At 44.6% G+C, this 13,747-nt stretch overlaps 1 protein-coding gene and 1 pseudogene across 6 annotated transcripts in view; one reads left to right on the top strand and one right to left on the bottom strand.

Moving 5' to 3' along the window:
- The window catches only part of CARMIL1 (capping protein regulator and myosin 1 linker 1), a 435,866-nt gene that overhangs the window by 262,535 nt on the left and 159,584 nt on the right, over positions 1-13,747 (bottom strand). The window lies entirely within an intron of this gene.
- LOC114907256 lies at positions 3,159-3,975 on the top strand (annotated as a pseudogene).

Raw genomic sequence — 13,747 nt, 5'->3', positions numbered from 1 at the left:
TCTGGAGACTCAGGAAGCTCTAAATATTGGAAGATACCAGCTCCTTTGAAGAAGAGCTTCGCAACCTTTTCCACACCCCCCCTCCACCTGTCAGGCACTATTTTCTGCTCTCCACGTTCCCTAAAGATCGCAGGCATGGATGAACAACCTCTAGCCCAAATGTCCTCAGGACCCTGGGAAGGTATTCTGTTAGGCTAAGAGGCTTAAATTCATTTAGAAAAACTAGATCTTTCTTATTACTTCCCCAACACACTGTTAACATTCTGGATTTTTAAATATGTATATAAAAGATAGACCAAAAAAAAAAGATAGTAGGAGGTGAAGGGTTATGCTCCATCAGTACACACACCCTCCATCAGTTCCGTTCAGATGCAGCTTTTATTTTCTTCTGGCTCTGAGCACTCCTTTGACAATATTTTATCGTCCATAGCATCTTCTGCAAGTCTCACATCTCTCTAGAATCAGACAGCCTCGAGTCACACCCCAGCTACTTAACTAGCTGTGCAACCTACAGCACTACCTAAAAGCTCAGTGCCTCAATTTACTCATCTGTAAAATGGCAATAACAATAACATCAACCTCATAAAGTTCTAGTGAGGTCAAATAAGAACACCTAGTGCCTGGCACAAGTATGTAAACATTAGCTACTATCACTGCGGTTCCCCTTGACTGTCAGGCCTCTGTTTTTTGTGTACTTCCTTTTAAGATCTAAGTTCATCAGGAAACTGCCACATTGTCATACTTCTTCCTTCTGGTACTTTCCCCTTATCTTCTATGAAGGATTCATTTATAAATACACAGTCAGAATTAAAACATCTGAGAGTTTCCTAACTTTCCTGACATCTGGAGTATGATCACTTAGCAATTCTTATTCAACATTTTTTAAAACAATAGCTCCCTTACAGTCTCTCCAGCATTCATTTTGGAGGCTGAGTCTACTGACTCACCACCTTGTACGCAGGGGGCATTTGGATCTCTCCTAGTGAGTGGCTGGTTCATGGTCTTCTGCGGATCCATCCAGTCTTTCATCTATGTGACCAATGCCCCTTGTGGTCAACGGCACACATGTTAAAGACAGATGGCTGGGGTCTGAGGTTCAATCTGAAGTTGTGGAACAAAGCTACACTAATTGGCCTATCTGGGAATTAAACCTCTGGTCTTTGGCCTTTGTAAGTATCATACATAAACCAACAGGCCCATATTCTTGGCCTCCAGACAAAAGCAATAAATTCTCCTGGATTGTTCTTAGTCGCTTGTAAAGTTCTACAAGTGGAGGATCTGTCAGATAACGAATATTCTACACTCAAAATGTTGTGACATAAACACTGGTTCAAAAATAGCAATTGTTACAAAAGACATTAAGCTACACATTGAACACTGAAGACTTTAATGGCAGCTGACTTTAGAAGTAAGGAGAAACCTTCTGCTTCTTCACTACGGAGCTTGAAAAACAAATGACCCTCCCAAGGAAGGTCTGCCCACCTGGGTTAGTTGGGGAGAGAATCAGAGGCTCAGTCAAATTTCCATTTTAATGCTATTTAGAAAGTGGTCTCTGACTGTGGTAAGGCTGAAGAAAACATCTTAAAAATATAAGTAATGAATCTATAAGGAGGGGAAAGTAATAAGGAACCAAACAAATAATGAAGTTGACAGTTTCCTTGAGTCTGACAACAACGCAGCCTAAATGGGCATGATGTTGGAACCTTGGAAACTGGGAAGGGAGCGTCTACAGCCAATTCTTTCTTAATAACATCACCATCACCTCCACCATTTACTGATCACGTGCCAGTAAATGTGCTAAGAGTGTTCATGCCATACCTCATCAATCTTTATAAAAACCCCAATGGTAGAGATTACTGAGGTTTAACAAGGGTAAGTAACATGCACAAGGTCGCACAGAACAGGGCTGGGACTCAAACCCCAAAGCCTCTCCATGCCCTTAATTACTGCCTTCCAACTAACACCAGCATCCCTGCATCTGGCCTCCCACTTCCCAGCCAGAGACAGACCCAACTCTGAAGAGAACAGAAACTTCCATTTGGTGGCTTTACCAGTACTGGACACCATGGTCCCAAAGGCCACCGATTTGTCTATGGCCACACTGCTAGGAGTTGCTGTTCTGTTCAAGAAAGACCATCTGAAAGATCTACTACCTGAATATCCACCACACAGGGAAGAATAATGAAAACCAGACAGACTCCATGATAGGAATCAAAGTAAGCCCAGAAAAGAAGCAGGCAGGTTGCATAAAAGGTAAAGGGTTTCCTGCCCCAATATTACATTAAGAAAATAACCTCCTGGCAGGGAAAACTCCATGAATCCCGGTGAAAGGAAGCAGAGGGAGATGGAGGTGAGAAGTAGAGGGAGGTGGATGTGGGGAAAACCAAACTCTACCTTCGTATGCTAGCTAGAAGCCAGCCAGGAAAACTCAGACTCAAATGACTTCCCAAGAGGGTTCAAACAGCTAAGGAGGGGAAAACGTTTTCCCCTCCCAGGCCAAGCTTAAGAGATTGTGGGTGTGTGCATGGGGGAGGTGGTAGGCCCCTATTTATAACAAGGGCAACGTCTTCATTTTCACCCCCATCAGTTGGTTGTGGTCGTTTTATTTTATTTTATATTGGTGGGGGAACAAGCGGGAACTTGGGTAGGAAAAAATAAAATTAACAAAGGAAATTCTGTAGTTTGTTTTTCATTCATGGAATATACAAATTCCATCAAAACTATTACACCCCTTAGGGACTCTCTATGGGTGGAGTAACGCTGGTGGAAACTCAAATTCTGAAACAGTGGGATCACTCTTTAACTTTCAGCATAGAAAACATGTGCTGATCCTTTTCATTTTAAATAACTTTCAAAAGACAAAAATAGCACAGCCCAAGAAGTAAGATTTAAATGTGAAATCCCTTCATAACAACAACTCATTCATCAAAATAGCTGTTAAAACCCGATCAATGGGGCTTCCCTGGTGGCGCAGTGGTTGAGAGTCCGCCTGCCAATGCAGGGGACACGGGTTTATGCCCCGGTCCGGGAAGATCCCACATGCCGCAGAGCGGCTGGGCCCGTGAGCCATGGCCGCTGGGTCTGCGTGTCCGGAGCCTGTGCTCCGCAACGGGAGAGGCCACAGCAGTGAGAGGCCCACATACCGCAAAAAAAAAAAAAAAAAAAAAATCAATCAATGGCCTACTCACTTACTGGAAAAGTGCTAAATACAAAGACTTCCTCAGAATAAAATTCTCTGAACTGGTCTTCTAAAATAAGTGCAGCGATTTATATCTGCTCATAGATAATGACATAGTGGCAAAACTATTACCAGAAGTATAGACTCTCCTAATAAAAGTAGTCAAGAAACAGAAAAAGGACCACCTTTTTTCTGTAAAACTAATATGTAAAGGCAGAACTACTAGGAAAATCAAGGGACTATGCCTGCCTCTATTCTCATCAGATACACAGAAAATGAGGACCGTGGCTCTTTCCCTGCTGCCGCGGAGTTGCACAGAGGCGGAGGCTCGGTGCGCTCAAGATTCGGTTCCACCCTTAACCCACCACCATGGCCCCATGGCTGAGGAAGGCTTTGCTGCTGGAGGTGTAATGGACGTTAAGACTGCTCTGCAAGAGGTGCTGAAGACCGCCCTCATCCAGGACGGCCTAGCACGTGGAATTCACGAAGCTGCCAAAGCCTTAGACAAGCGCCAAGCCCATCTCTGCGTGCTTGCATCCAACTGTGAGGAGCCTATGTATGTCAAGTTGGTGGAGGCCCTTTGTGCTGAGCACCAAATCAACCTGATTTAGACTGAGGACCACGGGCTTCCCTGGTGGCGCAGTGGTTGGGAGTCCGCCTGCCGATGCAGGGGACACGGGTTCGTGCCACGGTCCGGGAAGATCCCACATGCCGCGGAGCGGCTGGGCCCGTGAGCTATGGCCGTTGAGCCTGCGCGTCCGGAGCCTGTGCTCCGCAACGAGAGAGGCCACAACAGTGTAGAGGCCCGCGTACCGCAGAAAAAAAAAAAAAAAAAAGATTGATGACCACAGGAAACTAGGGGAATGGGTAGAGGCCTCTGTAAAACTGACAGAGAGGGAAAACACTGTAAAGTGGTTGGTTGCAGCTGGGTGGTGGTTAAGGACTATGGCAAAGAGTCTCAGGCCAAGGATGTCATCGAGGAGTACTTCAAACGCAAGAAATGATCAAATTTAAAAATTGGGCTCTTGTTCCTCATATCTGGTTTTTTATTTGGGGCAGGAAAGTAAGGTCCCTATTAATGAAGGACAAAAGATATTCATTGCAAAATAACTGGCAGCATGCTATCTGTCTCCTGGTTTCTAAGTGAAAGGCTATTCTCCCAACCAGTAAGTAACTTCAGTGTTGGCAAGTAGAAGAGCCCAGCAAAGACAGGCTTACAGTAAGGTATTGTTGACAGTCAGGGCTTCTTGGGTGTGGACATTTATCACAACTACAACAAGGCCAGCCTAGAACCTAGAGAAATGGGTTGAGGCTAGTCAAGCATGGGTGTCAATAACTTAAAATCCTAAAGCTGGATTGGATTTAGGCTGTGGGACACTAGGAGGTACATGAAGTCCAGGTGCATTTATGCACGTGCCCATTAGGGAAGGTCAGGGTGCCTTAACCTTTATTTACCTAAATATTAGGCACAGAAACAAGATGTGCTTCCATGTATTCTATTCCCTCTAGAATCTCAGTAGGGAGACGTAATGGTGACCCATGTACTTCAAGCCTGGATCGAGTTGGGTTTGTTGGTATGAGTATGAAATGTTGAGCCAGGTAGGACTAATGGAAGTCTTAAAACTGGAATCCTTTGTAAATTGCCAACTGGGGTGCTTTGAGTTTCTCTCCCCTGGTTTGCCAGTCTTACTATACAGTTACAGGACACACGTGAAGGGAAAGTGAACTGTGTGCTTTTTTTTTTTTTTTTTTTTTTTTGGCGGTATACGGGCCTCTCACTGCCGTGGCCTCTCCCCTTGCAGAGCACAGGCTCCGGACGCGCAGGCTCAGCGGCCATGGCTCACGGGCCCAGCTGCTCCGCGGCATGTGGATCTTCCCAGACCGGGGCACGAACCCGCGTCCCCTGCATCGGCAGGTGGACTCTCAACCGCTGCGCCACCAGGGAAGCCCTCAGTTTGCTTTTAATTCTAATTTCTTTATATCATCGTTGGCTTAGCATTTTGAGTCCGTATACTGTATTTGGTGCTGTTTGAGTCTGCTGATGCAGTGGAAAAACCATATTTTTGTTTGAAAAAAAGAAAAGAAAATGAGGACTGTGATTTGACAACCCTTGCAAAATAGTCTCCCAGGGGACAAAAGTCCTAGGGACAGAACGCATCAGTGTACAGCCACAGCCAGTGGGGTACCCTCCTATCACGTTAAACACTACTGAGTATTTGTAACTATAATAACCTTCTTTACACACGAAGACCTTGTGGTTAAAGAAGTGTTTTCTAGTATCTTTACTGAGTCAAAATATTAGTCACCAAATGAAAGTTTTCAAAAACTCTTCACTACATCATGTCCACTCTGAGCAGATAACAGTCTTTGTTACAAGCACGTTTTCGAGTATTTTGTTTCACAGCGGAACAAAGGAATCACTCACTGGGCTGTCCTCATTCGCGGCTGGCCTCATTCAGTTCACTTGAAGAACCTCTGACCCATCACCACCACGATCGCCTCCGCCCCCCACCGCCTTGTGTTTTCTCTATGGCACCTTTCAGAGAATAACTCCACTCAGTTCAAATGTCAATGATGCCATTATGGGCATGGAACCTTTTAGAGGATGTTGGCTGCTTATACCATTGTGTGACTGGACAACTGACTTGACATTCAGTTTTTCAGAGGTGGTCCAGATCTCAGTTTCCTTCCAGCTTCCTTAAAATAGAGGTGAGATCATCAAGGTCAGAAGAAAGGTGTCCAGTTACTATAATACCAATGAATAAACAGAAACGTAAAAAATAAAGAAATTAAGACCCTTAGCTCATGAATGTTATTTGGGTTTTAAATAGTTGTGGAGAAATGAGACCGAGTGCAAATATACTGGAGTGAATATACTGGACACTGAGCCATCAATACCTGAATCTTGAACGGATATATGGCTGACTCACAGCAAGACATTCATTAACTCGGAAGTGGAAATGCATAATAAGGAAGTAGCGGGATGTATTTGAATAGCTCTACATTTTTTTAAAGGCACAAATCATGATAAGCATTTGTCTCTTTAAACTTTATGACATCATAATCCAGCACAATGACTGCCTTTACAAAGAAGCACTTCACTTACTAGAGCAGGCATACAGTTTATTTAAACATGATATTTTTTACATCCAATCTATACACTGTCTTTTAAAGGGCAACTGTACCAACACTACAAATCTGTTAGTGAACGAACAGAATTTTAAAAAGGCACCTCTAAATGACTCCCGAGTCTGAGGAAGATACAGATATTAAAGTTTATATCTATACATTGCTCCTAAAAGGATGCATCTAAAACAGTGATTGAAATAAATCTTTTCTGGAACACAGCTGGGCATAACTTGACAAACATTGAAATAGGTGCTCTGTTTACTGATTGTTTCGGTTGACTCATTCAGATAGGCAACATTTACTGAGTGCCTACCAGATACCGTGCACTATGAAAGGGGCTTGAGGGTATAAAAATGGAATGAGAGTAGTTTTTTACTCTTAATAAAAACCAATAATAATAATACTAGATTGAAAATATAAATAATAATCAATAGGACTTAAGCATAGGTGCTTTCATGAGTGGTTTACATGCATTAACTCATTTATCCTAAAAACAATCCTAGGAGATAACCATTTTACAGGTGACAGAGCTGAAGCACAGAAAGGTTAAGTGACTTGTCCAATGTCACACAGCGTGGAGCCAGTACAGCACGGGTTTGAACCCAGGCCACCTGGGACTACAGTCCACACTCCTCACCATCATGTTGTACTAAGTTGCTCACAGGCTGATGGGAAGGTGGCTGCATCTGGAAATGTTTCCTAGAGAAACACACATAGGAGCCGAGTCCTGAAGGATGAGGTGGATGGAATGGGGAGAGGGAGGCATTTCGGTCAGAGGTTAATGCTACCTAAGAGCACAGAGGCAAGAAACCTCTTCTCATCCACAGAGCAAGTAGTTGCTAAAGCTGGGGCTAAGGATGCACACGACAAGGGGCAGGAGACGTGGCTGCAGAGGGAAGCAGGGGTCAGGGAACAACACCTGAAACCTATGGGCGGGAAGGGGGTGAGTGAAGGGTTTTTCCTTCTGGGAATACCGAGGATGGGTGGAAGGGGGGTGAACTAGGAAGCAAGGAGGCAAGTTGAGAAGCAATTCAAGAGAAAAGTGATGAGGATCTAATGGAGGTGGTGGGAATGGTCAAGCGACCAACGATCCTAGCAACACGACAGCATGGAGATCCACCAGGAATGAATAATTTAGACATGCACGGTCTTCATGTAAAAGATGTGCGTATCTTCCATACAACATGACTTTAATTCCCTGTAGGTGATGTGGAAACCTAGAGATCATTAACAAAAAATACAGATGCCAACACGAGGCGAGGGAAAGGGCACTGCACATGAACCCACGGAGCACGGCTTCAGGCCCTGCTCTGCCACCACAGCGGGGTGACTGCGACAGCCCACGTGGCCACTCGCTGCTCACTTCTCTGTAATCAGCCCAGAAATGAGCTATACGTCCCCTTCTCATTGAGTCTCTGCCCGCCATTTCCCAGGGGAGGCGTGTCAGAATCAGTAAAATGCTTCATCCTACTTCTCTATTAGCTTATTTTCAACAAGTGTTTACCACAAACACAGCTTCACAAAAATCACGAAGATTAAAAATAAGAGTACAACCACACTCTCAGAAAATAGATCTCTTTAACAGACATTGCATCAAAATGGAAATGCCTGATGACACTGTCTAGAACGTGGAACGTACAGGGACCTCATGTCATTTTCATAATTTAACACATCCTTATCATTTAAAGCCAGGAACCCAGAGTTATTATATATTCTTATAACAAAATCAAATCGATAGAACTGTGTGCTTTCCAGGATTTCTGAGGATTGGCCGCTCACCTATAGAGAAGGCCTGAGTAATAATACAAGAACCAGAAGCACAAGTTGCGATGCAAATTGCAATTTAAAAAACAAACACATTCAGACCATGGCATATGGTTCACAGAGACAAGCGTTCTTATACGACAACCCACACGTGATGGGGAAATGAATGTCAAAGACAGGAAAGCTGAGTTTACCTTCCAGACCAGCCCTGACTTGTATGACCTCAGGAAGTCTCTTAACCTATGTGTGACTCAGTTTCCCCATTTGTAAAGATGGGATACTTATAGGTGTTTCACTTCTTTTTTTAAACCCACAGTTAAATAAGTTTGGCAAATACTGCGTACTTGGGCTTCCCTGGTGGCGCAGTGGTTGAGAGTCTGCCTGCCGATGCAGGGGACACGGGTTCGTGCCCCGGTCTGGGAAGATCCCACATGTCACGGAGCAGCTGCGCCCGTGAGCCATGGCCGCTGAGCCTGTGCGTCCGTAGCCTGTGCTCCACAACAGGAGAGGTCGTGACTGTGAGAGGCCCACGTACCGCAAAAAATATATATATATGCCGCGTACTTTACTAATCCTCCTCTGGAAGACGTGCAAAACACATTCAATATTAAAGGCTCTGACAAGTTCTGCCATCAAGAAAACTCTTTCTTTAAACTTGTTTGACCAAATAAAGTTCTAGTCATTTAACACTTTGGAACCTTGGCATTCCAAGAGACAAAGCATAGCAAACAGCAGGGAAGGGGTCTTTCCACAAAGCTCAGCTTTCCTGGGTGAGGACCTCATCCACCGCTATTCAGAAAGGTTTCCTCCCATGTAGCAGGATCAAGGCACAGGCAGCAGAGGGGGCACCACACAGTCTCTCCAACTGAAATACTGCCTCTCTCTCCAGGGCAGTGTTTCCAAAGACACCAGTTAGGACTCTTGCTTGGGTCACATGTCCACCTCCTGGACTAATCGCTGTGTTCAAGGGACTAGGGCACAGGGACCAGCAGGCACAGAAGCACAGGACAACGATGCAATAAATATTTGCAAACAAATGAATAAACTGGGAAAGGGCTGCTGGGCTGGGCAGACAAACAGCAGATTGCCAGTTCAACCACTACCTAGGCTTTTATGATTATTATGACTGAAAATTTTAGCGCTGAGAGTCCTGGCAACAAAGGCAAAAAGCAAACATAGTGTTATTTTCACTAACTGATTTTTTAAAAGGAAGCAGGTTACGTTTTTTAAATGAGAAAAGTTTGGTTTTCCTGGCACTAAATGCTAACAGCAATTTAGCATAGAAGCTATTCACTCAAAAATATCATTCACGGGTCCTTAAGGAAGCACAGAATAGGAAAATGGACTGATTATTCCTTTAACCAAAAAATGTGGACATGTCCTTCACACTCAGCTTCTCATATCAACTTCTGCTAAAAGCCGAAGACAAACAGTAAAAATTAAAGGCACTTCTTCAGGGCGCTTCTTCCGGGCAGGTCCAGCCAGATAGTTTTCTAGAAATCTAATAACAAAGAGGACTCTATTCTGACTACCTGGGGGACAGTCCTCTGGGTCCTGCCAGGCGGTGAGGCAGAATAGAAAGAGTAAAGGCCGCAGGGTTGGACAGACGACCAACGTTGTCGGCTTCTGGCCTCCACTGATTAGCTTTGGAAAATGGTTGAAGGATTTTAAGCAGGGAATGATATGCTTGGATTTTCATTTCAGAAAGCCACTGGGGCAGCTGTGCAGACAGAGGATCAGAGTGAGGGCACAGGCCGTGGGGCTAGTAGTTAAAAGGCTGCTGAAGTTTGCCTGGAGAGCCGGTGATGACAGCCTGAACGAAATTTTAATGGGACTTAGTGCCCACAAAATCTCCTTAGTCTACGACAGGTCAGCCTCACTCGTGAGGCGTCTATGACAGCAGTGGTGCCCCAGGAACACACAGTCCTTCCCCAGAATATTTTGTGGAGGGCTGTTCCCCCACCCACTAATGAGGTCCTTGCATGTCGCAGAGAACAAGTGACTTCTTCAGCTTTTATGCTAAAACAAACAGAAGAGGAATGGTTCTGACAGCAAGAGGCTGGAGGAGGCCCAGAATGAACTGACCCCAGAGCGCGAGCAGTGGCTAACGCTTCGTTCCTCAGGGTCCTCATGGGCGGAAGAGATGCTGCCTACCTCCTCCCAGGAAGCTTGCTTCCCCTTGTTGAAGACTGATTTCCCATAGAAACAATGTTAGAATCAAACAAACTTCTTGTATAATTTATCTTGATAAACATGATTCACTTCTGCAAAACTTTTAGCAAAATTATATTACAGTAAGTTCTGTCCTCCCTCCCCTACCTAAACACACAAACAAAAACCTTAAAATACAAACTATAATTTAAGAGCTCAGCAAAATGATAAGACTGACCAACAATCCTCGATCTTTCTAAGTCTATAATGGTGCATCTGAGCCAGTCCTTCAAAATGGCAAAGAGCCAGCACCTCTGAGAAGTGTTCACCTTAGGCAGCAGGTAAACCATGGCCTAGGCCATTCTAGGTCCCATCCTCACCTGTCTTCTAAAACCAAAAAGGATTTTCTAACTTGGTTACAACTTAGCAGGTCTCCCAGCCTCCAGCCTTGCCATACTGTAAGCCCATTACCACACTGGGGTCAAATGTAAATCTGATGTCTCCCCTTCTTTCTGGACTCCTTAAAAGGTTCTGGAAAGCCCTCCATGACTTAACTCCAAACTATACTTCAAACGTTAAATTCTTTTCCCACCTGTCACTAACTCGTAGCCTTCAAGCCTCAACTCAGGCTCAACTCAGGCGTCAACTTCCCAGGGGAACGTCCATCTAGCTCTGAACTAAGCCAAGGGCCAGTCTGCCATCCCACAGCACTTTGGGCACAGGCACACCTCTAACTACATGATACTGAGATTATCCGTTAGAGTCTGCATGTTCTTTTTGTTTTGCTTATCTTCCTACCCCTGGTAGTAGCACTGGGCCCAACACATCACAGGCACCTCACTGGTGTTTGCTAAACTAACTACAGAATGAAACTTCTTCTCTGACTTCCCTCTCTACTCCTGACCTTCAATTTCCTGCCCTACAACTGTGTGCCTCAATGTGCACAAATGGGTTATTTTAACCACAAATCCCCAGTGCTGAACAGAATCACATACTCTTCACAAGTTCACCATTAAACAACTCATATCAAAGAATGTCTGCTAGGGGACTTCTCTGGTGGCGCAGTGGTTAAGAATCCACCTGCCAAAGCAGGGGACACGGGTTTGAGCCCTGGTCCGGGAAGATCCCACGTGCAGCGGAGCAACTAAGCCCGCGAGCCACAACTCCTGAGCCCGCGTGCCACGAGCCCGTGCTCCGCAACAAGAGAAGCCACCGCAATGAGAAGCACGTGCACCACAACGAGGAGTAGCCCCCGCTCGCCACAACTAGAAAAGCCCACATGCAGCAACAGACCCAACACATCCAAAAATTAATTAATTAATTAATTTTCAAAAAAGAATGTCTACTTAGATTAATAATAATGAGCTAATGTCCAGACTAGAGATTGAAACCTTCCATATATCTTCATATACACTGAACAGCCTGAACAACTCTTTGGGGTAAAAATATCCTTTCTTCTCATCGTTTTTCTCAACCCTATCTTTCAAAACACACACATGCAACAATATCTTTGAAAAATCCGGGCTGAAACAAGAAGGGATCTGTACTTAGATATGACGGAAGAGATGATCAGTTCTCTCACTGAACTTCTTCAAAAGATCCCTCATGTGTTCCATTTAAACATGTGTTTCCTCTTACTCATAACTTGATCTGAACACCAGCAATGCTTCTTAGACGAGACTTCTCACCCTGTGCTTTTGCAAGGATAATACACATTCCCAAACACATCATGTTCTGATCACTTAGGGTGAGGGTCAGGGAACCCAAATGTGTACAGAGGCCAAGGTGGTGTTGGGCCAGTCACTACCTCTTCTGATCTGTGTTAGGCACAGACGTAGGCCTGATTCCAAAGTCTAAGCTCTCAAGAGTGGCTGGAACTGAGATATATGACTGAAATCTCCCAATTTGTAAATACTGGCAACCAATTTAATTTTTTTTAAACTCTGTGTACTTAAAGCACGTTAGAATAGGCTGCAGGCCGCTAGCTGGTGACATCTGCTTTCCGTCTAAGCTACCCATTGTCATTTTCAGTGGCCCACTGATTATAAACTTTTGTTTTCTCCAACATGACACAGAGATCTTTTGTGACTGGAAATACATACGACCCTCTAAGACTGGCACCAATTGTAGGGCCCAACACCCGATGCCCCGGGCTCCAGAACAGCTGGATTAAAGCATCCATGTTAACCAACAGGAGTTTCATCCAGCTCATCATTCCAGGAGAGTTTCCCCCACATTTCAGCTTAATTACCTCAACCACTGTTTCCACCAGGAGCCAGGGGAGAGGTGACAGCAAATGGAGTCTACAGGGAACTGCTCCAAAGGCCCACAGAACCCGAGATAAGTCTGGGAGAGAGAGAGAGATAATGATCCCAAGTTCGTAGAGTGGAACTTGAGAGAGAATAGGTTAGGAGGCTGAGACATTTGAACTCAGAGAGATGGAACTTCTATAGGAAAGGAACAAGGCCTTCCAGGTCTAGAGGGAAGAAAAGGTCAATAAACCTCAAAATAAAAAGGAAGCTCTTAATGAAATGCCCAAAGAAGCTCCTGGTCTGTAGCTGCTTTAACGTAAGAGTCACAGGACTATCTAGAGAACTCCCAGGTCCGTCTTTAAGGGCCAAGCCCAACACTGAACATCTAAAGAGTCCTTTCTGTTCTGTGAGGTACCTGCCAGTGAAACTAAACTTGAGTGCCCTGCCATGGCTCAGTCTCCTTTAAAGTACCTCATTAGGGACCTCCCTGGTCCAGTGGTTAAGACTCCGTGCTCCCAATGCAGGGGGCCCAGGTTCCATCCCTGTTCAGGGAACTAGACCCTGCACGCCGCAACTAAAGATCCCTCGTGCCACAACTAAGACCCGGCGCAGCCAAATAAATAAATATTTTTTTAAAAAAACAAAATAAAATAAAGTACCTCACTGGTCCTTTATCCCTTGCGGACACCTCTGGCTTTATCTGGAGAAACTCACTCTGTAAGCCCTGTCCCACACTCCGCTCTCACACCTACTTTGCCCTCACAAGCTTGGCATAGAAGAAAGATCCATTTTAAACTTGGATTTAAACAGAAATTTTCTTTATTCGCTCATTTCGTCAGCTACAAATGAGGAAATCCCACCTGCCTCACAGTGGGGATGAGATGAAATAATAAATCAATGGTTCCAACCATAAACGGTGCTCAAATGTTCTTTTCTCTCCCCAAGCCCAGTCTCCCACTCCAGCCCCAGCATTGTTTTCTTTCTTTTTCCTTTTCTTTTAATTGGAGTATAGTTGATTCACAATGTGTTAATTTTTGCTGTACAGCAAAGTGATTCAGTTACACATATAATATCTACATTCTTTTTTTATATTCTTTTCCATTATGGTTTGTCATAGGATACTGAATATAGTTCCCTGTGCTATACAGTAGGCCCTTGTGGTTTATCCATTCTCTATATAAAAGCTTACATCTGCTCACCCCAACCTCCCACTCCATCCCTCCCCCTCCCTCAACCCCATCCCCCTTCAGCCCCAACGTTTTATAGTTTATGA

This window comes from Monodon monoceros, unplaced genomic scaffold (assembly GCF_005190385.1).
Source record: "Monodon monoceros isolate NGI ecotype Baffin Bay Population unplaced genomic scaffold, NGI_Narwhal_1 Super_Scaffold_3, whole genome shotgun sequence".
Classification (NCBI taxonomy): Eukaryota; Metazoa; Chordata; class Mammalia; order Artiodactyla; family Monodontidae; genus Monodon; species Monodon monoceros.
This window is presented reverse-complemented; position numbering and strand designations above follow the sequence as displayed.